At 43.2% G+C, this 25,408-nt stretch overlaps 1 long non-coding RNA gene across 2 annotated transcripts in view; it reads left to right on the top strand.

Annotated features, from left to right (window-relative positions):
- Window positions 1–21,567: 21,567 nt before the first annotated feature.
- The window catches only part of LOC148054859 (uncharacterized), a 162,753-nt gene continuing 158,912 nt past the window's right edge, over window positions 21,568–25,408 (top strand). For both annotated transcript variants that reach the window (XR_015706684.1, XR_015706683.1), the window contains exon 1: window positions 21,568–21,638. This is a non-coding gene — a long non-coding RNA (uncharacterized LOC148054859). The remainder of the gene's footprint in view (window positions 21,639–25,408) is intronic.

Genomic DNA, 25,408 nt, shown 5'->3' with positions numbered 1-25,408 from the left:
TAGTTTCTGAAATTAAACCATGAAAATCTTTCATTGTAGAAGTATCCCTACCAGTGCACGTACTGGAGCAGAACCATTTAAAAAGCCGATTGAGGTGAAATCCTGACTCCCGAGTCACTGTCTGTTTACTTGCGAAGCAGAGGTGCCATTTTGCTTCTCTGTTTCCCCATCCCCGCAAGGCTTTTGTATGTGGCTTCCTCTTTTAAAGTTCTTCTCGCTTCACGGGGTTGGGGGGGTCATTCAGAAGGCTGGGACGGCTCTGATGCTGCAGACCCTCCCTTCTTGTGGTGATTTCATGCTGACCTGGACTGCAATAAGGACCCGTCAGCAATTCTGACAGCATCTGGCAAATGTGAATCAATTGAAGTGGGGCTTTAATATAATAAAACCTGCATAGATGATCATTACTTAAATTGAGAAGGAGGGATGCTGTTTCACCCTTCAGAAAAAAAGAAAAAAGTTGTAATCAACTGATTCTTTAAGAGGCCTCTAGCAATGTTCACATGCAAGCAAGGCTCGATTAAATGACAACTCTAGGCTGAGGCAGGAAAGTAAAATTCAATTATTGTCAATAGCTTGAATAAAACCCAGTTCTTATTGGTGATGACCTTACATGTTAATCTTTCTGTAAATGTCTTCCTATTTCTTGGTCCTTTAAAATCCCAAATGTCAGGTAAAGCACTTATCTCCGGTTTTTGCTTAATTCAGTTTTCTTGTAATAAAAGCTTGTCAGGCTTATTTAGAAGGATCACTTGATTTGAGCTGTCTGCTTTGTTCTCTGTTATGGTACACCAAGTTTTCAGCAGCCCTGTATTTTCAAGGTAAGAAGATCCACATTGATCTCAATTGCTGCTTCAAACATTCTCTTCTCAGTCTTTTATAGATGTTCATTGCACTTTGCATTTCCTGGGTGAGAAGTATCATCCTTATTAATTCTTCTGTAAGTCAGCCCACCCGCTAATGCAATTGTCCAAAAAGTATTATAGTTGACGCTGTCATTAGAATATGGAACTTTCTGGCTTTTGGGAAGAGGTATGTATGAAATGTTCATTGCTGTGTGTTATGCCGGACTTCAGACCTGAGAGACCATAAACCCCAAAGAGACTTTTAGATTTCATCTGCCATAAAGCATTGACAGTTACCGAAACAAAAGCTGTTTAATTAATTTTTGTATAACTGTTAGTTATACAAATACATGTGTATGTAATTATGCAATGCAAAATTTCAATAAAAGATGCATGGCGTAATTGCTACAGGTGATATACATTAAAAGGGTGTTCTCCAGCATAGTAGTAATATTGTTCTTGAACTGACAGTATTTGCAGTCTTTTGGTCTCAAATATTTTACAGAGTGACAATTTCTGACAGATGAGGAAACCTAGACATGGAGATCAGATAACGTGTCTAAGGCCATGCATGGGTTCAGTGACGCCTACGAGCCTGTTCTTTTGCTCCTGATTTACATGTCACTTCTGGTGCTGTCTTGTATTTTCATTACCAAGCGATGGTAGTTTGAGGAAGGCTGCATGTGTACAGGTACTAAGTGGGTTTTTTTTCTCTCCTTAAAGCACAATTCACAGTCAGAATGGCAGAATTACAGAGTGGAAGAATTACTGTTAGTAGTGGACATGATTCTACTAGCATCTCTTCTGAGTCTCGTCTGTTCAGTATCTTCATTAGTGACGTGGGGAATGGAAGAGAGAATTTGCTCTTCACATTTGTAGATAACAAGATGTAGGAGAGCCAGGTAGTACGCTGGAGGTTGTCATGATCCCAATGGTAATGATACAATTTTTGAAAGATCTGAAGGCAAAAAGAAGAATGCAGTTCAGCAGGGGAAATTCAAGGTGTTACAACCGAGAGGAGAAAAACTAAATGGACAGGCACAGGAGAGGAAATAAACTGGCTGTGTAGCAATTCTTTGGAGAAAACTCCAATTTACTGGCATATCACAAGCAGAACATGAGTCAAAAGTGGCATGCTGTTATGAAACGTCATGCAAAGATACCTTACGCCTGCGCATACATGACAAACACAGGGCAAAACTTCCCAGTCCATTCAGATTGATAAGGTCTCAGCTGGGATGCCATGTTCTGTTTGAGGAGCTCTATTTGAACGATGATGTGGGCAAGATGGAAGGGGAAAAAAATGGCTTTTGTTTTCCCTCTTGTGGAGAAGAAAAGAACCTGGATTATTCCCTGGATATGGGAGTATCCAGGTTGGATGAAAGTCGTGAATTTAGTCTTCAGTTGCAGTGACAAGAAACAGGTTAGATACTGTAAAAACTTCTTACTGTAAGCATAGCGAAGCATGGAAATAGATGGCCTGAGCGGGTTGAGGTTTCCCTTGTTCTGGGTATTGGGTCCCTGTCCCTGCCGGTTGTGCCGTGCTGCGTGGTGGTGAGCAGAACGGACGGGAGGTGAAGCTCTGCCTTCCAGGTCCGGGCACCTTTCCTAGGCCAAATAGAAACGGGTTTGTGTAGAAGCAGCTTGGTGGGGCTGCTTTGACTGGTGGTCTGGCTGGCTCTTTATCCCTGAGACCCGAGATCAGGAGCAGCTCCAATATAGATTATACTTCTTCCTCTAATCATTCGGAAATAAAATACATGAGGGCTTTATTAAGGTTGTTCTGTAAAAATTTTTGCTTAGTGTCTCTGCTGGTCAAAAAGCACATAGAGCGGCGGCAGTGATTGGGAAAGGAACAGAGAAGAAACCAGATACCATCACCGTGCCTCTGCACTGCATCTTGAGTGCTGTGTGAGCATTTTCATGGAGAGATGGGTAGGAGCCTCCTACCTCTGCAGCAGTAAAAGCCCCAGTGACTGGAAAATGGGTGAGGAATCCTGCCCCTGGCATTTTCACCTTCCAGACTGCTCCTGGCAGATTACAATAACAGATTACAGATTAACCCCGTAATCTGTTAACGGATTACAGTTTAACTCTGACCCTGCTTTGGAAGTGCTGAAAACCAAGTGATATTTCCTGAGTTTTGGGTTTACTGCTGCCTTGACTATTGCGTTATCTCGGGAGTTCAGATTCCAGTGATCCTATCTACCCAAAGAAAACAACATCATTTATAAATGCCACAGAATTGACAGTGGCACTATTTTAGCATAATGCATTTTCTTTGGAAGACTTCCCAGGATCCCCCCAAAATACTTAAGCAACCTCTTTAAGTGAGCTCTGTACTGTGTGATGGCTGCCGTGTAATTGGTACCCAAGATGGTTTGATAACAGCTATAGTTCGAGCATGTCTGTCTATAAAACGAATTTCTCACCTTTGATTTGTTGTCCTCCTTCAGATGAGGCTAAGGAAGGGTTGATAGATTGGTTTTGTTCCTCAGTTAATCATTTTGCATATCTGTGGAAAGTTTTACGGGCTCACCGTATAGCTACATTAACGTACATGTTCTCTAAATTTAGCTGAAGCCTAATTTTAGCAGTGGTGGTAGGCATCTTTTTGAATCAGCCTTCTTCTTGTCTCTGCAGGGTGGAGAAGGCCAATTAAACTACTACCTGTCGGAAAGCTGTAAAAGCTCTTTTCCACTGTTGATATTTCCCCTTCATTAAACTGAATTATCATAATTCAGCACCTCTGCCTACAAATCCCTCCCTTTGTCTCTGGCTGGCTGGCCATTTATAGCCTCCAGTTTCCCCAGTTTCTTCTTCCTGTGTCCTACAGGTTTAGACACTCGTCATCGCCGCGACCGTTCCTGTTCCCGGGTGCTTCTCATCCTTCTTCTGCCTTAACAGCAGCTCTTTGGCTGGGTGACTCAGCTTTCTCATTCAAACAGAGCCCCCAAAATATAAAAATAAACTCCTTTAAAATTCAAACATGGTAATTAAAATTAATTACTATTTTTTATCCTAATTTTTTTTTTATCAGAAAATCCTGTTTCTTTAAAAATCGATGTGTTAAAAAGCAGGTATATTTCTGTCTGTGCTTCCTTATTTTGGCAAGGTGTTTGTGAAAGAATTAAATCTGAAGAAAGACTTTGCACTGAAGTAGTGGCTTTGTTCAGTTTGGGGTTTTGAAAGTGAAGGTAGAACAAGCTTTTTCTCAAAAAAGTTCTCCATAAAAACTTTCCAGAAAACAATTGGATTTGAGATGTTTGTGATGCTTCAATCAGCTGTCACTGATGTCATTCATCTCCTCTTCTTTTTGGAGACTAGCTTGATTAATCCAGTAATATTTTTTTTCCTGAAAAAACGTTATTTTCTATTTTTGAAAATGATCGGCCTGACTCGATGAGATGAACTTTAATGCTATGCTGCAGAATAATATGTTCTATGCAAAGAAATTATGTTTTGAGGAAGCCGTACCACAGGGCACATTCCTTGAAAAATATTTTTTAAACCCCCCAAAAGAAATCATTACATGCAATAAAGTGAATGTTCCCTGCCTCTAGGAGATGGGGAAGTTTAGATCTGTCTGTGTTAACATTTAAGTAATACTTCGGTGTAACATGAATTAATTCCAGTTCTAAGTTTTAGAGTTCCTCCATTTTTCCCTCAAAACTGCGGATTCTATCCCTTTTACCCCAAAATGTTTCTTTTTTGTCCAAGAGTCTGGGAAAACTGTTTTAGGTATTAGGAGAATCCTATCCCTTTACTAGCTGTAATCATTAACCCAAGTTGTAGTTTAAGGAAATCTGAAGCAAAGAAGCATAGAAATATTAGAAGCTGGTATTTCTGGATATAGTCCAGAGAGTTAGGAGACCGAACCAGGGCAGGAGGTTGTGGTTTTTTCTTTTAATTGGTTTATATGAAGTTATCCCTTTGCTGATGCAGAAGACAGTAAAAATGAAAAGTGTTGGAACCAGTGACACATGTAGTTAATTTTCTGAACTAAGTAAATTAAGTACAAATTTGTTATTAGTAATTCAAAACAAAATGCTAGATAAGAAATTGGAGCAGCTCGTCTATCATTTTCAACCATTAAAAGATTAGTCTGAGCAAGGCAGTCCGAGGCTCCCTTATCTCTTATTAAAGCCTCCCTTCTTCATTTATTAAAGAATCGGATCTAAATGATGCAGCAGGCTTGACGCATCGCTGTTGCAATAGCCTGGTATGTCATGCCCTGCTGCAGACTTGGTGTAAGCTGGAAGGTGGGTTCAGCGCAGGAAATTTTGGGTATGTGGGACCTCCTGGTGATAGCTTGGTCACTTCCTCGGGGATCGTTATTGTAGGTCACGCGAAGAGGTGAGGAGCTGAGAGGGTAGGGAGAGTCGGGAGGGCTGTGCGCTGGAGGATTGGAGGGACGTCGCTGCGATACATGGAGGTATGGAACTCAGCTCCTGGCTCTGAAATGATCTCCAGATGTGACCCTGGGAAGACCACTTAATGCTCTGTGTTTGTTAGAAAAGTCCTTCAGTGCCTGGGAGGGGATGGCGTGGTGCCCTGAGGTACCGAGGTCCTGGGAGCAGGGCTGGAGGATGGAGCAATGCCTCTGTAGTGCCACAGGTATTAACGTGCAGGGTGCTATGCCGCACCATGCTGGCAATCCCGAGGTGCATCTCTGCCCTGGGCACCTCTGCCCCATCCCTGCCCCTGAGCAGGACAAGTGGCACCTACTTGGCTGCTCCACAGCAGCGATGGAGCGCGTGGCACGCACAGAGGGCTGCCAACCCGGGCAGGTCCTGGCCACCCAGCAGCATCACGGCAGGTAGGAATAAATGAGAGGAGGGGAGGCACAGTGAGACTCCCAGTCCAACTAGCTCAGGGTGATTTTCTTCTTTAATACAGAAAATTCAGTTCTCCCTGTTAATGCTATGTGACTACAGCAATTTCCACTGTCTGCATGGGCTCTGATGCAGTGATTTCTTTCTCCCAACTCATTCTCATACAGCGGGTTAACCTTGAGTCTGACTGCTCCCTACTGTGTAAACCACATAAGGGTTTTTTGTTTAAATTGCTTAAGAAAACACTCTTTCCCCACTGTGTGCCTGCTTTTGCATTCAGACTGTACTTTGTGATGCAAGAATTGCCTCTCAGATCTATCAGGGCTACAATAAAATGAAATAAAACCACTTTCCAAAGGAGATGTGTATTGCCACTTATGTCCATGCGTAGAAAAATTCCCGGTGGCTGGAAAATAGGGGGGTAAGGACTTCAGCCCTGACATTTCTAACGTTTTTCTTTAGCGGGGTTTTGTCATTTTGCTAGCAAACAAACACGGATGAGCTCAGCTCCATCTTCAGTGTGTCCAGCAGATGGTGGTGGAGTTTCATCTACAGCTGCGCTTCCCGCAGAGGGCCTGGACACCACCATTCCCACACCTCAGCCCCCAGGCTGTCCATTAGAAACAAAACATCATTTCCTTGGCAGCCAGATGCAATATTTACTTAACATGGAAAGCACTTTGTTTGGAGCTGATTTTATCTGTTGCTGTGATTGATTTTTACAGTTGCAGGAGTCAGGCTGTGTTTGGTACCTGACACAAACATCACCACCTTGAAAGACCATCTTTAATGCCTGTGGGCATGGAGTGGTGTTTACACTGTTTCAAGAGAAAATTTACATTAGGAGAGAAGCTCTTCACCTCACCTTCCTCCTTCAGCCTCTGGTCCAGACAGGCATTTTAAAGAAACGAAGCCATCACTCCAAGTCCAGACCTGAGCATGCCTCAAGTTTGGAAGCATCCCAGATGCAAGACCAGACTTCTGGGTTGCAGACCCATATCAGATCCCCCCTCCCTCCCACCCCATGCAAACCGATGCCCCTCTACAGCTGTGGAAGGCAGAGAACTGGGTCTTCTGCAAGGTAAGTGGAAAGGAGAGGCTGTGTCCTTGGGGTGTTTCGGAGAGCCTGGTGGGGCTGCCAGCTCAGCTTATCCCTCTGTAGATGTAAACTTTCCTCCGATGCTGGAGGGCAACTCCAAGACTTTGGCTGAATGTGGGTACAAGGTGTCCTCACAGCATCACTACATCTCCTAAATATTCTGCAAAGCATTACAAGCATTAATTTAATTTTAAAATATTCTGCAGGCTTTTCCTTGTGAAGATAACCTTCTGAACTCAACTGTCCCAGGAAGAAGAGTCATTAGAACACCAGTGAACAGTCTAATTCATCAGCCCACTGTGTTTTTTACTCAAAAACCTCCTGATGCACCAGTGCAAAGCAGATTTGAACCTGCCCTAAATAAAAACTGAAGAGTCCCCTGAGTTTAAGAAATCCTTCAGGGTAGAGGAGTCGGTGCAGTTCACTCTACCACACAGCGTGTGGGTGTGGGGTCCGGACAGGGAGATGGCCGGTGCCCTGCTGAGCACCTCTGTCCCGATGTCCGGATGGCTTTGTGGAGCCCAGGAGATGTGGTTCATGTGCATTTCTTGACAACAGCATTGATGTGGACAGATCCTGCCCTTTTCCCTGCCCAGTCCCTGCTCAGTTCCTCCCTGATGCCCATGTCCCCTGTTCGTAGGCAGCTGGTTTGAGGCTTTGCTGGGAGTGCAGCTGAATTAAATTCTGCAGCTTCCTCCCCCTCTATCTCCTTTCTTCTGGGTTGTTTTCCAGGTGGATTGAAGTCCCAGTCTGGCTCCTTGCGAAGCGCCACTGGGCGCTGTCAGCATGGTGGAGGGAGCCAAGCTGGTGACAAGAACAAATGATGGAGAAAGGTTGAAAGGAGGGCAGGAACACTTCACACCAGTATTTTTAAGGGCCTCTCTCCCTTAAGACTTTAAGTTTCTGTGGCAATTCAAGCAATTTCTAGCTAGCCCAAAAAGCGAGGTGTGGGGAATGAAGCTACGACAGGATCCTTAGGTCCCTTCGCTCCCCCCAGATGATGTGCAAGGGCAGAGCTCACACCTGGGCCTAGTTCTGAGAAAAGAGCAACTGCCTTAGAGACGGTTTAAAAATGAGGAGCATGGTGGTGAAAACTAGAAATCATAAACCCAAAGGCATGCTCTGAGCTGGAAGAGGCTGCATTTAATTCCCTCTGCCTGTCCTCTGCAGCCTGGCCTGCTGATGGTTTTAGTAGCAAACTATTTTTATTATTCTGCCACTAAACTGTTTGGGATCAGAATTTGATTCCTTTAGTCAAAATAACAAGGAATCAATTCCTCTGTCTTACACTGCTTGTGAGAGAAGTGGTGACTCTGGCACAAGTAAAACTCTAAAAGGATTTCTTCCACATCTGAAATATTAGCTAATCCAGCCTGCGGCAGATTTATAGATACTAACACAGCCACTGGAGAGCAGCTGTAAAACTCACAACTGCCCTTGTATCAGCTAATCCGTCCCTGAATGATTCACTTCAGGCTTATCTTGTGGCAGCAAACATTTCCCTTTTGCTTTCCTACATTCCTTTTCCTCTCACTCAATTATTCTCAGATCCAGCGGCTTTTCAAGCGTTCAGGATAGCAGCTCCCTCTGCTCACCTGCCAGCCGGCAGCGGTGCAGCCGATGCTGCTGCTAGCACCAGCTTGGACAAACGGCCGTTCTTCCCCCATCCCCAAGCACCTGCCCGCTCGGTCTGTGCACCAAGTCTCCCTGCTGCTCCTGCTGGAGGTGCTTGCTCTGTAACACGACAGGGCATTTCGCACAACAGGCAATTTGGGTGTTCAGCTTTTCATGGCTCTGAAGCTTCTCAGGGGGTTGAATGCGTCCCAACAGTGAAAAGAGGGACATAAATATCATGCATGCCATGATGAATATCAGCTGCAGCACCTTGTAGCCTGGCAGGAGATGCTGAGCAGAGCCACCAGCAGCAGACAGCACTGGCTGGTGAGACCAGTTACCAAGAGCAGGGCGATACTGGTGGCGGGGCAGGCAGGGCTCTCACATGACAGTCAGCCTGCTTTTGGAGGCAGCGCAGGAAAAGAGCATTCTGGGGAGGCACACAGAAGAGGGCAAAAGGATGGACTTGACAGTGTGTGGAAACAAACCCAGCAAAACAAAACAGCGGAGACTTCTCTGCCAGCTTCAAGTGCTCAAATAGCCCAGCACTGGACCAGAAATACACTGGAGCTAGCACCAGGGGAGGGAAGAGAAGGCAAGATGGGCCCATGAGTGAGAGCGCTTCGATCAGAGCACGTGATGAGGCACCGTCCTGAGTTGGAAGGGACCCACAAGGATCATCGAGTCCAACTCCTGTCCCTGCATAGGACAACCCCAAAATTCATACCATATGTCTGAGGGTGTTGTCCAAATGCTTCTCGAATGTTGTCAGGCTTGGTGCCGTGATTGCCTCCCGGGGGAGCCTGTTCCAGTGCTCCACCACCCTCTGGGTGAAGAACCTTTTCCTAATGTCCAACCTAAACCTCCCCTGGCATATCTTCCTGCCATTTGCTCGGGTCCTATCATTGGTGGTCAGGGAGAAGAGATCAGTGCCTGCCCCTTCTCCTTCCCTTGTGAGGAAGCTGTAGACCACGATGCGGTCTCCCCTCAGTCTCCTCTTCTCCAGGCTGAACAGACCAAGTGACTTCAGCCGCTCCTCGTACAGCTTCCCGTCTAAACCCTTCACCATCTTTGTGGCTCTCCTCTGGACACTCTAGTAGCTTTGTACCCTTTTTGTTCTGCGGCGCCCAGAACTGCACACAGTACTCGAGATGAGGCGTGATCATTCGAATGTCTCTGGGAAGCAGTTGTAGGGATTGCATGTTAAGAAATAAAACAACTTCTAACTCTCTGTCTTAGGAGCAGCTGCTTCACTGGCCCCCAGCTCCCCACGAGGGGTGGGAGCAGCGTTTGGATCAAGCAGCAGGCGGCTCCTGGGGAGAGGCAGCCAGATCCCTGAGGAGCCCTGCTGTGGGGCGGGGGGCGGCAGTGCCGCACCGCTGGGCTGCTGCACGAGGAGGTGGCCTCAGTTTGCTCACTGAATTACGCCATATGCCATTAAATCATTCCACATTAGACAAATCTCTGCTCTGGATGATTTCCCTTTTCTGGCATGGTTGAGTGGAGATACAAACACACACAAACACTCTCTTTCTCTATAATTTTCCTCTGCGTGGTAGATGAGACCTGAAAAAATAAACACACGTTTCCCTATGGGCTATGATGTTCCTGTAACTGGCGCTTTTGTTTGCCAGCTGTAACACATCCCTTCCAGTCCGGTGCCTTTGCTGTTGTCACTGTGATCCCTATTGCATCTCTCTGGTACTGCCCTGCAGCAGGGTGGATGGTTTCCACTCTGCTCCAGCCTCAGTTAAGCAGTTTTTTATTTCTTTGCTGGCACCAATAGTGCTGTTTGCAAAAGTGAGGCATAGGTAGAAACTAGATATCATCGAGAGGCCTCCAGAGCCTAAGTCCGATCTGCTCTGCTCTACTCAGCTTGGGGTTGTGCTTGGCAATTTTAAGAAATTAGGTTCTTCAGACAGCTGGGATGTCTGTCTTCTTTTCCAGACAATTTCAAGCAACTTGCACAAGTCAGAGTAATTGCAGATGTAATAACAAGCTATAATGTCATCACTACACCGTTCAACTCGTTTGCTGTTCAAGATGCAGCAGTGGCATGGCTGAACAGCGAGCACTGGCTGACCGGCCCCTCGGCAGTTTCACACCAGCTACCGCTTGTACCGTCCTGTGCCCAAGGGAGATGGAAGGGCTGTGGGAAGACATATGCCGAGGTGGTGGTTAGAGGAGACAGGACACAAATTCACAGGAAATAAGGTTTCATTGGTTTTGCTGTTCATAGGATGCCATCCTTTACAAGTATAAATAAATAGGTTATCCTCTCTTTTTAAATTCCCTTGTTACTGGCTTCTGGGCATTGACTGTTTCCACGCAACCCATAGGGGACAGAATTGCTGTAGGAAAATGAAGGGGAAAAATGAGTCTTTAACTTGACCTGCAACATCAGAGAATTTGAAAAACTGTGAGTGTTTTTGTAGAGCTTTTATATCATCACCCTTTTCAACTGAGCATCCTGAATGCTTTATAAATATTAATTAACTCTCATGTGGCTCCTCTGAATTACGTAAAGACAGAATTGCCTCATCCAACAGAAGAGAGGATCCAGAAGCTGCTTAACAATTTGAGACAGCATTAAATGACACCAGCTCAGTGAATAAGAACATAACACCCCCTTGAAACTTCTGGGCAGGAGAAAAATGTGAGTGACTGGACTGTATCCTTTCAGCCTTGCAAAAAAGTAGCATTGGATCATGAAGGGCTACATAAGGACCTCTTTTCCCACACCCTCCTTCTGTCTCTCCTTTTGCTTCTTGGGAAAATCTTGTCTCCCTGGGGAAACTTTATCTAAGATTAGGGTTTCAGAAAGGAAGCAACCTAAAGGGAAAATGCTTATAAAATCCTCACCCTCTCTCCCAGTTCTAAGACATTATTGATGGCTGAAAGATGCTGACACCAGGAACTGCTGGAAGAGAGGGCTGGACCAGAAGGATGGAGGTGCTGCAGGAGCACAGCAGTTAAGGGAGAGGTCCCTTGGATGAATGCATGGAGCAGGGTGGGGCTGGGAGCAGGACGGTGAAGCCAGGCACAATGTGGAAACCTCATTAGACAGCAGAACAGAGTGATTTAAAGGGCTGTCAAAGTAGTATCGGTGCACAGGGGATGATGCTTGTTTGGGAAGGAATTCCAAGATTATTCCCAGTCATTAGGATCACAGAGGCTCACCCAAAGAGACCAGCTAAGAGCGAATTGCCTGCCAATTACATATCAGGTGCTAGATAAATTACATACCCCACCCAGCTGAAGAATTTGGGTTTGGACTCCAGTTCATTAAAAAGTTGAACTCAAGGTAGAGACTGGCACTTAATAAATGCAGAGAGGCATCAGCTATTTACTCAAATTTCTCATCTCTTACTGAAATTATTCTCATTTTCTTTTTCAAATTCCTGAGAAAGGCACTGGATTAATTGTTTCTCCAGCTAGACTTCTCCAGATGTGTCTTCTAAAGCCACTCTGGATCAATGATTTCTAATAAGACAACTGCAGACCAGGATAACTTTAACGTACAGTGCAAGAAATGATTTGTGTTTGAAAATTCAGTGATTTTTTTGTGGCATACCAGATACACCCAGGCAATCTTGGAATGTTATAAGATTTCAGTGAGTACAGAAGACATGCTAGAAATGTTATTTATTTCTCAGTGCCACTAAGTGACCTTTTATACAGAAATTAGTTTTGGAAAAGGACCTGCATGGCCTGGTGGGCATCAAGCTGCTCACGCACCAACACTGCACAAGGGATGTCACACAAGGGACATTCCTATGAGATACCAGGAAAAAACTCCACAGTGAGGGCAGTGAAACCCTGGCGCAAGGGCTCAGAGAAGCTGTTGAATCTCTGTCCTTGGAGGTGTCAAACACTAGACCAGAAAAGGTGCTGAACAACCTGTCCTAAGCTGGCCCTACTTCAAGGCAGGGTGGGGTGGTGTTCTACCACCTGGCTTCCAGAGGTCCTTCCCAACCTAAATTATTCCATTATTTTGTTCCCATTGGGAACTGGAGCAGACCTGTGGAATCTATGTTTTTTAGTTCTCTAGGCAATACTTAGACAAATTAACAGACATGAACAGCCTTTGAGACAATAAGGTTTGTGTTGCTGTAAAAATTATGATCATTGTAAGGTCGTGATTGTTCTGCATTTTTGAAAATGTAGAAGTGGAACCGGTTTTCTTATTTTAATTCCTTTCTTCACCACATATGAATTCACCCCTGCTGAGTTTTAATCTACTGTGAATTTTCTGGCTTTGTTTCCTGCAGAACTTCTTTTGAAGAGCCATTGTAAAGAATTGCATGGACTTTGAATGGAAATGAAAGGTAATTCAAAGCATAGATCTGTTAATCCTGAGAATCTCAGCACTACCTCTTAATATACATCAGTAAAATATGCAAAGTTACAGCAATCAGTTACAGCACAGCTGCAAGGAATCTGTTATTAGCTCATGCAAGGCACACTACATGAAGACTGATGAAGGAGGAAGGAGGTGAAAGTGAATTTATTTTTATTTAAATTGTCCCAGTTCAGTGAATTCTCTGCATTCTTGGCATGATAACCCAATCAGTGATTGGCTCTGTGAAATAAGGGGATTGACACTGTTTTAATGCATTTCATTTTACAGCAGTTCTTTTCCTACAGACAATATTTGTACAGGAAAACTAACAATACTTGACTAAGTAAGTGAAAATGAAGTTAATTATTAGGTAGATTTCTCTGTGCTCATCTGTGCTTTCTCTGTGCAAGGTTTCTTGTTGCTTTTTTTGTGTATAGCAATGCTACATAATTAGCATCAAATAAACACCAATCTCTTGCCTTTCCAGTCAGGAAAAAAAGACGTATGACAGTATATTCCAAAGAAACAAATGACACTCAGGGTAAAACACAGTGCTGGGAGCGGCTCAGTTAGGTTATAACTTTGTCCTCATCCAAAGGAGGTTTTGAAGAGCACTATTAGTTTCCAGTGATGTGAAGGACAATTGCAGCAGTGATTTCACCATTTGTCTTTGTTTCAATTAATGGTTTTGCTTCCAGGTAAAATAACAGAAAACATATACTTACTCACAGTACCCAGCAAATTATTTCTCTTCATTTTTTCCCCCTTTTTGTTTTTAACGTTACCAGCTCCCCTTATAGTTAACAATATGTGTCAGCATTGCCATTAAAAACCTCTGGTTTTGTTTTTATATATGAACTGTAAAAAAATTTGCTTCAAGCTTCAAATTTGGTATCTAGGGTCTTGCTCATGAGATCCTGTAAAACATTTTATGAATTCATAAAAATATGTTAGGGTCTGCTCCAGCTCTTGGATGCAGTCTGTTGAATCTCCATGACAAAACTTTACTAAATATGTTTTTAATACACTTTTATTAGTGAATTTCTTATAGAGCACATTATAAATTTGTTATCAGAGTTTCTTTATAGCTTTATTTCTGCTTATCACAAATTAAAAAGAAATCTTGCTGTTTCTGCTGCTTTAGAAATTGATTCTTGACTCAGATAATCAACAGACTCTTAGCACTCTCAGAAAGGTTATTGCATACTTGTATACTTGCGCAACTCTCACGTTTCCCTCACTTCAGCCTCTCTAGTCCGCTTGTTTTAAATATTTCCAGAAGAATTTTGAATAACATGAGCTAGCTAACAGCGATCTTTAAACAGTGTTACTGTACCTACAAAATCTCCCCGGGAAGGATTTTAATTCTGCAGAGTACAGCGGCTGAGGAAATCGGGTTTCCAGAAGAAGGGCAAGAACACAGGATTTACATTTGCTCAGAAGACCTGAAAGAAAGCGAATTATCTGTGCTATCGTACAGTTAATAAACAACTCTTAACACATCTCTTTAGTTTCTGTGAAGTACAGAAATGCAGGATTTGTTCTGCTGGAAGAAAACCTGGTCTGTGTCACCCTGCCTCTGACAGCTGCCAGGGGCATGTGCTAAGGCACAAGTCCAAGAAACCCCACAGTTAAATAACTTGCCCAAAAGGGAATTTTATTCCCAGATCTCCAAGTTCATAGCTGAGAACACAGGCTGAAATGCAGGATAGCTTTTATTGTGTGATCTTCTGTATCCCTCAGTGCTGTGGCATCAGACGATGCAATGAGTTTCAAAGGCTCATTAGCGTTTGCATGAATCCCTTCTCCCCCGGACAAACTGACATGCATTTCCTCCGAGCAGCTTGCAATGGGCTCTCGATTCACTTTAACTAGATTACCTCCTTCCTTTCCATAGGGTGTATGCAGGAGAGCTCTATTTCCCTTTCCATGTGCCACTTGATATTTTACCTATTGTACTACTGTATCTCCCCCTCTTCTCTTTTTACTGCTATTCCTGCTCTGCAGCTGATCCTTTGGATTAGGTACCAGGGTACCCATCAGCGTACGTGAAAGAGAGATTTAGCATGGAATAGGCTTTTTGGTAGTCTGTATAGATCAGGTGAAGTTTATTGTTTCTGATAGTCAAATCTTCTCACAGACTGCCTCTGAGGGGGGAGAGGATCACACACTGTCCCAGATTGCTGCAGGAATATTTTTAAGCACATGCCAATGTTATCCTTCACGTCTGCAACAGAGAAGGATTTAAGTAACGATAGGAAGTGAGACTGAGTCAGTCAAAGGAAGCATAATAGGTATCAGCTCTCACTCAAAGATGAGATTTGGGCAGCGTGGATGTGCCCTGTGTGTGATAGCTTTGTGTGTGCAGGAACAAACAGTCCCTCCTAATCCCCCTTCGGCAGGCTGTGCCGTGACCCCGTAAACCTGGGTGATGTTACACTTTTGCTTTCATAAAGCATTATTATCTGCTGCCAGATTTAGGAAGGAATTAGGCCTTCTTTCAAAGATCAAAGTTTGAATTCAGAAATATGCTGTTCTCTCATCATTTTATTCCCCTCTAGCCTCCCCTCAAGAACACCCGATGAGTGTTTCATCGGTCTCATAGGCTGCAGAAGTCCCTGCACTGCTTCCTAACAGCAGACCACGAGCCAGAGTCGCAGGGTCAGATCTCTGCCTGGTGCCAGGCCACAGTGCTGTCAGATGGCACGCTGTGAGTGCATCGCTCCTATTGACCGTACTACTGTCCCAAATGCCTAAAAGATTTTTTCTCCTCACTTGTTCAGGAGTTAGGCACTTGGGTTACCTTCCTGGCTTGGCCACTGAACTGACATGCTCAATGACTGTAACTGTCCATGCAGAGAACTCTGCAAACCATCCAGGACATTGGAGGTACCTTGAACGCTTTTTCCTGTGAAAGAGCTTGCGTGGCAGAAAGACATGCAAGAATATTATTATCTGTTCCATAATAAATCCCTGTTTAGGTGTTCTATGAAGAAAGGGGGGTTATATTTTTTCTTTTAGCATTGTTCATGTAGGGAATAATCTGAAAGCACTGACTGAAATGACCCCGAGAGAGGAAAGACATGGGAACAGATTTCTTGTCACCTGGACAAGGAAGAGGGCAGGAGGTGAGGTTACTGCCACCGGGACTTTACAATACCTATCTGCTACAGTTAACAAATGCTTCAAACCACATCTCAAGTTTGCTTTTCTATAGAATGTGAAAAACCACCTAATTGAATCATGTGAAAGCTGTGTCCTCTAGCAAGGCTCTTGTGATTGCTGGCACCAATAAAGTGCTCTATCCCTGAGTGCAGAAGCAAGATTACCCCGGTGAAGGGCCACAGTGGTGGAGGGGAGGCATAGTACCGCTGGGCAGAGTGATGGGCTTCAGACTTATTTGTGCAGAGCTGTAATGCAGGACCCCGCAGTGAGTCTCTTTGGTGTGCAAGGCTTTACAGCACTTCAGAAAGACCTGCACTATGTAGGAGTCATCTTTCTGCATCTGCAATGGGACTGACAAAAGTAACATGGTCCTAGTAGATTCCTGTGAAATCTCTTATGACTGACCTGGCAGCTCAATGGCAAGTGTTGCTGACCTGGCTCGTCCTCATCTTTAGCATACGCTGAAATAAAATCTGAGGTTTGAACAGCCATGCTCCTTGAATCATTAGGATAAACATCTGAAGGTTCTGGTGGTGCCTTGGGTCCATCAGTAATAAACCGTGTATGTGAGCTTGTGCTGTCATTTGCTTCATTTCCAGCAGCACTTTACCTGGTGGAAGCAAGCAGAGAGAGAGAATGGCCAAAAGCAATAAATTGCTGTGTTGGAGAGTCAGTAAACCTTAACCCCAGAGTCCTTCTGCTTGTCATAGGCAAGTGATTTAAAACTTTCATCCCTTAGCTTCTGCTAGCACCTTTTGCACATATGTGTTCTTCACCCCACCTTACAGCTGTCAACTGCAACACAGGGCCCAGAGGCGATACAAAAATCACCTCCACAAACAGGACACAGGACTAACAAGAAAGCACAAAGGAAACTCATGCAATCTGGATTTTCTGGAAGTAGCAATGATGAGCAAGGAAGATTCCCTACTTTTGTGAGCTATTAGCTGGATCATCTAATCTGGTACTGAAGATAATTGTCTACCAATATATATGAAAAAACAAAGTCTGAAAAAAATTTAATCCCAGCAAGTGTTCAGTAGTTGAGGGGGACCTCAGAAAACTGTTGAGATCATAAAATTGAAGGTAATTTGTTATTGGTTTTTATATTGACAGTGACATTTGCAAATGCCATCTTTCAAATGAAGGGAGGGGTCACGCTGTCAGGCCCCTGAGGGCACAAATGGCCCTTCGTGTGTCCCTGCCCAGCCTGCCCCCGGGGCCTCCCCCACCCGTGCCCATGGCCCCTGAGACCCGTTTCAGCTCAGCCGGGGGCTGTCAGTCCTTGTCTGTAGATGTGCCTGCCTGTAACCCTGCCTCCTGGATGGACCCCTTGGGAATATCTCATAGGCTTGTCTCCAGTCCTGTCTTTCTGAAATGGCCACTGCTACCATATCCCGGATGTAAGAAAAGTCCACTAAACTATACCTCCAGTGCTTTCTTGGATGGTTGCCTGCTCCTGTCTGTTTTTCTCTTTTGAGGCTAAAATGTGGTGGACCAGATGCTCCTAAGTGCTGTGGCAGGAAAGGCCATGGCCAACACTCAGAGGTCACTATGGGTTCATTATGGACAGACAGTAAGATCACTTGGGATGGAAACAGTGGCTCAGGTGCAGACCAGATTTAAGCAGGGGATAGAAAGAGATATTCTCAAAGTTTCCGAGCTCTGGGGAAATAAATCAGTTGCTGAACAGTTTTAGCCAGTTGGCAGCAGAGACTCAGGTGATGGAAAAGACCTACGTGGGAAACAAAGCTGTAGCTGCACAGGGGTTGGGTGGAGGGGAGCTTCTGCCCACCTGGCCACCTCTTGCACCCCTCGGGGCAGATCCTGACACCCTGCAGCAAGAAACTGGCCAGACTAGGTCGTTCATGTTCTCCCTTCGAGATGAATGGTGAGTGCTTTGATGAAGCCACTACTGGATGGGATTTTACCAAATGTTTGGTAGTATTTGAATTTTCAGCTGGGCACTGGGGAGCTAATTTGTGTCAATGGAGCTCTCCTCAGTTGCAGTGACTGGAAGGCCAAGCATATACTTCCTTATTGAAGACACCTGTAGGATCTGGAAAGAATAGGAAGTTTTAAAAATATCTTAAGTTTAAAGGAAAGAGAAGGAAATAGCCAAATAAGCATTTTACTTGGAAACTTCAGAAGATCAGCAAATAAATTAAAAAGTGACACTTCCACAGGAAAAAAATGGCAGTGCTTCTAGAAGCTGGGACAAAATGAAATAATTTTAAGAAGAATGAGAGGAAGGGAAATGTATTGTTGGTTTTTTTGTTGGTTTTTTTTCACACTAAAACTTCATTTAATTGTTAGTGAAACACCACACATCAAAAATGCAGCTTTTTCTTCCATGGTATAATTAATGCTGAAACACATCTGACAACAAGCATGCTTGCCTAACGCCAGCCAGTCGCTTGCACAGCTTTCCTGACATGTTGGAGAGCTTCCCTTCGACCCAAACCCAGCTGATGGCCCCTGTGTTAGCAGGGTGGAGAAACACAAGTTTGCTTGTTGCCTGCCTGCAGCTGTTAGAAGCATCTCTGAGCTTTCTCTTATTTCCAAGAAGGGCAAAATTATAGGTAAAGGAGAGTTAGACTGTGTATCTTTGTCACCACAGGCTATTTATTATCATTTTATAGAAATGAAAGAGAATTTTTTAATTTAATAACAGTAGATTCCCACATATGACTTAATACTTTAATGGGAGCTCACACTAAATTTCTGTGGTAATTTTCTCTGCCTCTTTGGGCTCAAGACCTTATGAAGATTTAGGCAATTTGTTGCAAAATCCATTGTCTTGTGGACTGCTAGGGTTTTTGTGGTGTCAGTTGCTATACTAATTCCTACTTGCCGCACAATGTGCTAATTACTTTTGAAACCAATTTCACACTTTACTGGGAAAACAAAAAGGAAATTGTTTTAGATAGATACCATTTAGAAAATAGGGTGGACAAGAATAGTGACTGAAGATTTGTCCATGATATTTAAAGCATCAAATCGATCCTAGTGTTGTTTTAATAGCAGCAGTGGACAGTGCCACTGAAAGATTAAACAAACAGAAAAGACCTTAACTTTCATGATTTAGGCCTGAAACTCCAGGTGCAATGAATTTAACATAGGCCTGTTTAGTACTTTCAGAATAAATTAGCTCTGTATCTGTGCATGCAATCTGAGTTTGCACAGCCATACACCTTTTGGTTCTGGGCCTCTGGCTCACACTGATCTTGGCTTAAGAGTTGCTTTTGCTTCCTTTCTGGGAGCCAAACTTGGAGTTTGAAAGATGCATGGACCTTACAGACAAAAACAGGCTCTTGTGACTAGTTTTGTTGTATAAATTCTTCAGTTTTCTTTATCCAGAGGTGAGTTTCAAGGCTTGGAAGACTGGCAGTGATCAGAACAAACAGCTCTGGAGGAAGGCTGGTTCCAGAAAGCTGGTCTGTGAAGCCATGGGGCAGGGGATGCTCCATGCAGACCCTGGGTGGTCAAGACTATGCAGAGGATGAATAATACACTTTTTGAAATTAGTCCCTTCCCAAGGCAAGGAAGCTTAGGAAAGGAAGCACAAGCTGCTACTGGAGTTTGTTTTCATTGCACTGGCATGCCTAAAATGCCTGCTGCAAGCTGTGGCATTCACAGCTGAGGGCATCGCAGTAGTCAAGTTTAAAGGTGATGAGTGTGGGGCCTATCTAGATTCAACAGGAAAAAACCATTTGTTTGACCACATGGGACAAAGTGATCATAATCACCAATGTGTGAAATATGATATCCTATGCTCTGCGATAAGTCTTTCCTAGAAACAGATTCAGCCTGGAAGATTTGAGTCTTCAGCTGTATTTCAAATGCTGCAAGGCTCAGTTATGCTGAGGTCTGTTATTTAGGGTTTGACCTGCTGCACCTGGAATAACAATGCCTACAGGATTTAAATTTATCCATTGAATGTTAAATTACCTACACCAACTCAGGCAAGGTATAGGCAACCTGATGCATTTCTATTATGTCATCAAAACAATGCACCATATTTAAATTCTGCAGCAGTAATAAAAGACAAAAAAGTCCAAATTCCTTGAGTAATGTATAGTGTGTCATGACTTCCCTTATAACTGATGGCACTGGAGTTAGTTTTGCTACAGTATTAACTAGTTTATATTAATTTTCAATTCTGTTTTGTAGTTCTCAAGTGAACTGCCTATTTGCCAGATAATATCCAGAACACAAAATACTATTTAGTAGAAAATAGCAATAGAATTACTGTATAGCTTCCTGTGTGTGTGTTTTAATTAATCAAAGAAAATACTCTGTGTGAAACATAAAACAATTAATTCTGGCTCAGAGACAAAGATGAAACATTTAACTACTCTGTTAGATAATCACAAGAAAAAGGCAAATGAAGCTGAGAGAAAGAGATAGGGGAAAGCTTCTCTGTAAGCACAGGGAAAACTTAAAGGGGAAGTTAAATGAAAAAGAGAGTTGGGTGGGTTGAGCCTAGAGGAGAAAAGGTTGGCAATGATATTTTGGGGGGCTTTAGGGCTCTATTGCTACGGCAAGATCTGTGCGTAATACATGGAGATCAGTCCTAATCAAAACCAAGTTCAGTCTGATATGGAAATGCTTGAGCTATTCTTTACCATGTAGGCAAACTCTTAAGTAAGAAAGAAAGCATCTTGGTGGATACTAAGGAAAAAAAAATGCTGGCACTTTCACAGGTGGAGAACTTGAGCCTTAATCTGAGATTCCACTGGCAGCAGATGGGGCAGGAGTTCACAGAGGTTACAGGGTCCTAGAAAAACTGAATCATTTTCAAGCGGGTTTGGGTTCCCAGGAGAGGTAAAGTAAAAGACAGCTCAGAAATCCTCATGGCGTATTTAGGACTAAGACCCAGGAAAGTCTGTGGAAATGCTTGTGTTGTCTGTAGTGGACTCAGAAGGACACCCAAAGTATTTCTTCTACAAAAGGCATTCATGGCACCCAGAAAGAAAGCATGTAGTTAACTATGAATAGCTAACTCTTGGACGTAAACCTGGAGAATAAGAATTTACACAGGTGAATCACAGTCCACGCGCTGCTTGTCTCCTCTCTCTCGTGCTTGGGCCTTAAGGACAAAAGTATCATCAGATCACTTTACCTGACCTCTGTAACCCAGCTATCCTTACTGTGCCCATAAATTCCAGCTGATCAGCCAGTATCGTCACATTGCTCTGATTTAGCTGCGAACTTTGTCTAAAGAACATCTTTACTGCAGGGGAAGAAAATACAAAGCTTTCTTGTGTCAGTTTTTGAGAGATCAGCTGGTCTGGGAACTTCTTTCCCTTTAGTCCAATCCTATCCTTCATTTAATTCTATACCTCTTGCACAGGGCATATCCATATCTAATTCATACATCTTAAGTGCTACAAGTATTAACACTGACCGACCCAGTCCTTTTCTCCTAGGGTCACCTTCTAATGCACTTTGTCCTTAGTTCTGTAAAAAGACTCATATTTTACCAATGTTACATTATGTATATCCCATTGTTCATGTGGCTTGGTCTCCCAGATTACCTCATTGCTCTCACCTGCAAAATGAAACATCCCCCCACCTGCTCCAGGTGAAGCTGAGTTTCTGGCTTAATAAGCCAGTACCCTGAAGAAAATAAATTCTGAAGGAAGAAGCTAGGTTTTGGGTTGTGGAAGAACAGCTGTATTTTCCTAGGAGTCTTTGAGGGAAGAAGGTGCTCTTTGGACAAGGTCTGGTTGAAGGTAAGTGTTTTACAGGATCCTGCTAGGGAGGAGTTGACTAAAATTGTTATATGGCTGGAGTTTAGGTACTGAAATATGTTACAAGTCTGAATACTCTTAGTAGCTGCTGATTTCTGGAGGTACATGTAATCTGTTTGCTAAGTGTTGCTGAATGGCATGGGTATAAATACGGTGCTTTGGTTAGGTGATGGTGGTGAACTACAGCTAATTTGTGATTAATCCTGAGGAAAACTAGATGCTAGATCTTGTTATGGAATCCCTTTGAAGTGTTGGTTTGGGAGCTCTTTATCCAGTGTCAAAAGAGTAACTGGTGAAATCCAATATGTGCATGTATGCTTCCTAGCCTGCTGAATACAGGAGATCTAGTTCTTATCCTCCTTCATTAAAACAGTTATTTCTACAGAAGCTGTTCTAATCGGTAGGCTGTAGTACCTGTTTTGGAACTCTGCTTGCTTTGGATTGCATGTACTGCAGGCTAAGTCTCTCTCACAGGAGGTGTTGGTGCCTCTAACAGAGCTCTAGGCAAGCCTGAAAGGTAGATGTGGCACAGGCTTCAAGCATTGTGTTTTGTTTGTTTCTTAATGTAGAAAAGATTCTGTAACTAAAATCTACTTGTCTCCAGGTACTTTTCATAGTTTGCTTAATACTAGCATTTTCTTGTTAGATTACTGCTTGCCTCTCTGCATAGTTCCAAAATGGTGACTAAAACCTGCAGTGAGTCAAGGGACCCCCAGGCTTTCCCCTGGAAAAAACTTATTCCAGTAAGAGTATTTATACCAAGGTTCATTGTGGTAGTGCTGAGCCTTAGCCGAGTGCAACTTCATGAGCTTTACCCAAAACTATTATCTCCTACAATGTGGGTTACCATCCAGTATTAGCTCTTTCAGATCCTCTTGTTGGGATGGTGCATCACTGCTCCTGGAAGGAAACATTCTCTTAGGTAGGACTTTTAATAAAAGCAACGAATCAAACTGTTTCTCTGCAAAACATGTGCCAGGAATGTCATAGGAAGTTCTTGTTGTCCTACATCCTTCTACTCTCTCAGAATGGGGGGGGGAAAAAGTTACAAAACTTGTGCTAAAGATCTGTTTTACTTGGGGTTTGTGATGGGAGCTGCAGAAATAGTGCTATTCAGGGATGTAAGCTTTACTTCCATCTTAAGTATATCTTGTTTTAACTATTAGATTGGCACTTCAGTTGTGACTTGAAACCTTTGCTTGGAAGGGATAAGATGTTGGAAGATACAAGATGAACTCCAAGCTGGAGACTGACAAACGAATTGAGTTGTTATACGCTGTCTGCTGAACTTGGCAGACTGAGATATATTCTAGTTTCAGAGTGGTGGTTGTAAAACTTAAACCAGGTCAAGATTTATAGGACATGAAGAGCAAAGAATGTATCAAACCACTTTTCAAAAAGTGAAGGTGGAACTCAATTAGTGCAAATTACTTAATTAGTGATAGAATGTCTCTTGGATGATAGAGATAGGAATTTTGTATTTTGTGCTGTTAATTGTTTTTTTTGGTCTTGTATGCTAAATGACACTTTAATTTCTTGTCAATACACTTGTGAATTGTTAATTCATAACCAAATAAGCCCTTTGTTTTATCAGCTTATTAGTTATAGTAGTAGCTAGAGGATTTTGTTTAATAGTGTAATATGAGGAGCTAAAACTCATATCCAAGTTCTAGTTTAGTGAAATGTAATAGACATCTTCCAAGTTGATTCAGTTTGACTATTCAGGTGATTAATAGATGAAAGGTGATATGTTAAATGTTAGGGATAATTAATTATGTACTTGTACTCCTCTGTAACCTGTGGGGTGCTGCAACACATAGCCATGTCCTGTAACAGGGTGCTCTGCAGGCTGTGATAAATGAACCATGTTACCCAGTGGGGATTGGGCCTTTCTCAAAGAGAAGGAAGGGCAACACAATGAGAGTGAGGGGAAATAAGGCTATTATTTGTGTGTACGTGGTAGGGCTGCTTTTAATCTAATATGTATCAAGTGGCCTTGAAAAGAGGTAAATCAGTAAATTGTAAAAAATGTCAGCCTTATGGCCAATTTCAGGAAAATGCTGTGCTGGGCTAAATAAGAAAAATAAGGTGTTGGAGGGGGGGCTAAATAGGAAAAATGAGGTGTTGGAGGGGTGAGGCTGACTGAATGGAAGAATCTGGTATGAATAACATGTTGTTTTGGTTTCTAACAAACACCACTGTGAGTAATGGTCTTTGCCTGGGTGAAGACCTTATTCAGCAAGCAAACCTTGCAAAGTTGAGCAAATAGGGAAATACTTGAGCAATGCTTATGAACAACTGTTGCATGAAGGAGTGGATGCATGTGGGTATGGCTGTTGGACTTGAACAGGAAGCTTGGCAGATATTTAAGTATGGACAAGAAGGGACTTGTGGAGCTGCTGGGGGAGAAGTACTCCCAGATCTTTTGCTATCCATCTGTGGAGGAGCATACCTGGATTCCCCCCCCCCCCCCGCCTTGTCATACACTGTGGATTGGTACCTCTTTCTTCTGGTTTGTCACCAGAACTGTCACATATGAGTGGATGGAAGGAGGGCAAGTTTGGGCACAGCCAGCTGTATTTTGGAGAGGGATATGTAGTAATGGTAGCCTGTTCAGTGCACATCAGTGGATTGAGTTTTGAAGACAAGATCTTTATGTGTAGGTAAGCTTAGGCTCAAATAATACAAGTGAAGATGGGGAATGCATCTTGCAATACCTGTTTGTTCAGTTGTGTGTGTCTGGGAGGGGTTGAAATGTCTGGTGCTTGCAGACACAGGCTGGAGGTGTCATGCAAGGAATAGTTAACTTTTGTGGGTATTTTGCAGGGATCTAATTGGAAAATGCAGCTGGTTAAAATTAGTAGAATGTAGCAGGTGGCAATGTGGGTTGTTTCATTTCAAAAGGAAATAGGTGGCAAGAACAGATGTCCTCCTTTTTCTTCATTATCTTGGCAGGTACTTCCAATCTCATAGTATCACATTAAGTCTTCATTGCATTAAACATAGGTGTGCTTTCTTTTTTCTGAAAGGGTTGACTCTTACTTGCTGAAGGTAATTATTTTTTACACTGTCTATAAGCAAACAATCCTGTTGTACGGAAGCTAAAGACAGATTTTCTCCATGCATCTTGGACATGACTTCTGAACACATGCTTAATTGACTATTCCTTTAAGAAATGTTTTAGGTGTGTTCTCTCTCTCTGGCAAGGACTTGTTTAATGTTGTCACACTCTTCTGTGTTTCTACCCAGAATTGTTCGATAAAATAGGGCTTTGCTCTGGAAAGTGACTTCAGCAGCGAGTGCTCTGTTCAGTTCTCATTCATGGCCTAAGCTATAGCAGGCTAAATGCCCTTCCTTTAGAAATACAGGGTGTGTGTATGTTAATCAGTCACTCAAATTCTTCCTGAGCTTGCAGAAGGCTTGTACTAAATTCCTTGCTTTGTGTTGGTTTCCTAATAAACTAAGGATCTGCCTGTTAAGTTAATTGCACCTCCTTTATTCTCTAATAATATGTGCCATCTGTGTAGCTTCTTCCATCTAATGTTCTTCAGGCTCTTTCACAAAGAGGGAGGAAGGAAGTGCTTTATTATCTCCAATAGAATACTCTTTTACTTTTAGAGTGTAGGCAAAAGCACTTTGAAGGATTTTGATGCTCCTCCTTAAATGTGTGGAGCATGAACTCGTGTATGAAATAAACTATTTGGGGTGACCCATGAGGCCTGGCTGAAAGATGGAAAGGTATTAGCTGCAAG

Source organism: Nipponia nippon, unplaced genomic scaffold (genome assembly GCF_047370975.1).
Source record: "Nipponia nippon isolate SJK-2023a ecotype South Korea unplaced genomic scaffold, ASM4737097v1 scaffold_3, whole genome shotgun sequence".
NCBI classification, from domain to species: Eukaryota; Metazoa; Chordata; class Aves; order Pelecaniformes; family Threskiornithidae; genus Nipponia; species Nipponia nippon.
This window is presented reverse-complemented; position numbering and strand designations above follow the sequence as displayed.